We start from the raw sequence: 3,086 nt of genomic DNA, 5'->3' as shown, positions 1-3,086 counted from the left end.
TGTGGACATGCTCAGAATTACTTAGCATTGTGAATGATTTTCCTAAATTCTATGAGAACCCCTACAAATTTTCTGAAGAATTTAAAATTCTTGTTAAAACCTTCCAGCATGGGCTCCCTGACTTACCTCAGCCTGTTCACATGATTAGTGGCCCAGGAGAAGCCCAGTTATAGCTAGAACAGGCAGAAAGAAAAGATCCCAAGGACAGCTTAGGCTTAAATATTGATAAAATGTCCACTGAGCTTTGGAAGACTCTCAGGCCATGAGTAAAAAATTGGTAGAGGGTATCCCTAAGGCTTTTCCTGTGATGGCTGTTAATCCACAAGCAGAAACTATTAATGGAGAAACTTGCCAATTTTTATTTGACACCAGAGTCACCCTGTCTGCTATTAACCCCACCTGTTTACAAAACCCCCTACCCTGGAGTACTAAAACCTAAAAGTAGTTGGGGTCACTAATCTTACTTTTGAAGATTAGCACCTTTTTTTGCTCAGCTCTGGTACACCTGTCAATCTATTGGGAAGAGATATTTTATCCAAATGGAATTGCCATTTACAATTTAATGAAAAGTGGGAAATATTATTGAGTCTGCCTGATATCCCTAAGTCAATGGAGACAGGCTCTGAATTATATTCAGGAAGAGGAAGCCATTTGCTATATGCAGGTGCTTGTCATACCTCTCCAAAATTCAACTCAGCCTAGTCGTCTCCTTCTGATGTCTTTTCCCTAGTTCCTGAAACCTAATGGGCCACCACCTCCACAGTTGTAGATCAAGTTTTTTTTCACCGAAACTGATTAAAATTCAAATATATTTATCTAAATCTCTGCCAAAAATTCACCACTATCCTCTTAAACAAGAAGCAAAAGAAGGACTAGCTCACATAATGCAAGATTTTGTTTCTAGAGGTTTATTTGTCCCTTGTATCAGCCCTTGTAATACTCCTGTTCTAAAAGTAAACAACCAAATAAAGTTGGAGACTTCAGTACTATCAATGTTGGACAGAACATCTAGAAATAAGACCAACAAGGAAACAGAAGACTTGAATGACACTATAAACCAACTAGACTTAACAGATGTGTATAGAACACTCCACCCCAAAACAGCACAATATACATTCTGCTCCAGTGCACATGGATCATTCTCCAGGATAGACTACATTTTAGATCAGAAAGCAAATCTTGATAAATTTTAAAAGATTGAAGTCATACAAAGTATTTTCTCTGACCACAACAGAGTGAAACTAGAAATTAATGACAGGAAAAAACATGGAAAATACACAAGTATATGGGAATTAAAACACAAATCAACTACCAATAGATCAAGGAACAAATCAAAAGAGAGATCACAAATTTCTTAGAGTCAAATAAAAATGAAAGCGTAACATACCAAAACTTATGGGATGTGCTTTTTTTCCCTGCCCTCCCCCTGAGCACTGCTCTGGCTGCACCATGCTCCCTCTGGGCTCTGGGCCCCTACTCTGCTAGCACCGCTGTTGTCTCCTCTCAGCCGTCATCATGGTTATCTACTGGGACCTCATCAGCCATGATGAGATGTTCTCTGACATTTATTAGATCTGGGAGATCACGGACGAGCTGTGCCTGGGGGTGGAGGGGAAGATGGTCAGTAGGACAGAGGGTAACATTGATGACTCACTCACTGGTGGAAATGCCTCAGCTGAAGGCCCAGAAGATGAAGGAACTGATGTTGATATTGTCATCACTGGTGTTGATATTGTCATCAACCATCACTTGCAGGAAACCAGCTTCACAAAAGAAGCCTACAAGAAGTACATCAAAGATTACATGAAATCAATAAAAGGCAAACTTGACAGAGACCAGAAAGAGTAAAGCCTTTTATGACAGGGGCTGCAGAACAAATCAAGCATATCTTTGCTAATTTCAAAACCTACCAGTTATTTACTGGTGAAAACATGAATCGAGATGGCGTTGTTGCTCTGCTGGACTACCGTGAGGATGGTGTGACCCCATATATGACTTTTTTTAAGTATGATTTAGAAATGGAGAAATGTTAACAGATTTGGTAAATATTTGGATCTGTCATCTGTCATCCTAACCGGCTGCTGCTCTTCATCCACACAACACCAGGACTTAGCAAATGGGACTGATGTCTTCTTGAGCTCTTCATTTATTTTGACCTTGATTTATTTGGAGCGGAGGCATTTTTTTTTTCCTAAAGAAAAATAAAAACATGTAGGTTGTCTAAAAATAAAATACATTTAAACTCACTTGAGAGAATGCTACTGAGTTTAATATATTTAAACTTAATTCATTTCTGTAGTGTTCCAAGAGAAGCTAGAGCCTGGTTGTAGATCACTTCTATAAAGCGTGAGACTGTCTTAAGATAACGTCTACAGTTACACTACTCCTGGTACTGGTATATAAAAGCAAGAATCAAAAATCTTTTTGTTAAACTTTTTTTTATTGTACTTTAGATGAAGGTTTACAGAACCTTCTCATTAAACAGTCAGTACACATATACAGAACCTTCTCATTAAACAGTCAGTACACATATTGTTTTATGACATTGGTTAACAACCCCACGACATGTCAACACTCTCCCTTCTCGACCTTGAGGACCTTTTTTTTTTGGTGAAAATATACATAGCCAAAGTTACACCATTTTGAAAGTTTCTACATGTACAATTCAGTGACATCGATTACATTCTTCCAAATGTTCTGCTATTCTCCCTATCCTTTTACAAATTATTCCATCACCATTATCTTTAACTCACTGTCCCCTAGGCTTCTCATCAAACCTTTTGAGTTGCTGTTGTCAACTTGATCTCACATAGATAATTGTTTTTTTTTTTTTACCTTAGATGAAGGTTTGCAGAACAAATAGTTTCTCATTAAACAGTACACATATTGCCCTATGACAATGGTTTAAACCCCCATGACATGTCAACACTGTCCCTTCTCAACCTTGGGTTCCCTATCACCAGCTTTTCTGTCCTCTCCTGCCTTCTAGTCCTTGTCCCTGGACAGCTGTGCTTCATTAGTCCTGTTTTGTTTTATGAGGCTGTCCAATTCCCGGCTGAATGGTGAACTTCGGGAGGGGCTTCACC

At 38.8% G+C, this 3,086-nt stretch overlaps 1 pseudogene; it reads left to right on the top strand.

The window, feature by feature from the left end:
• The first annotated feature begins 1,506 nt into the window (after positions 1–1,506).
• On the top strand, positions 1,507–2,158 carry LOC101346259 (translationally-controlled tumor protein pseudogene; annotated as a pseudogene).
• The last annotated feature ends 928 nt before the right edge of the window (positions 2,159–3,086 follow it).

Source organism: Trichechus manatus, unplaced genomic scaffold (assembly GCF_000243295.1).
Source record: "Trichechus manatus latirostris isolate Lorelei unplaced genomic scaffold, TriManLat1.0 scaffold00157, whole genome shotgun sequence".
Classification (NCBI taxonomy): domain Eukaryota; kingdom Metazoa; phylum Chordata; class Mammalia; order Sirenia; family Trichechidae; genus Trichechus; species Trichechus manatus.
The sequence above is the reverse complement of the archived record's forward strand: the minus strand, read 5'-3'. Positions and strand labels throughout refer to the sequence as shown.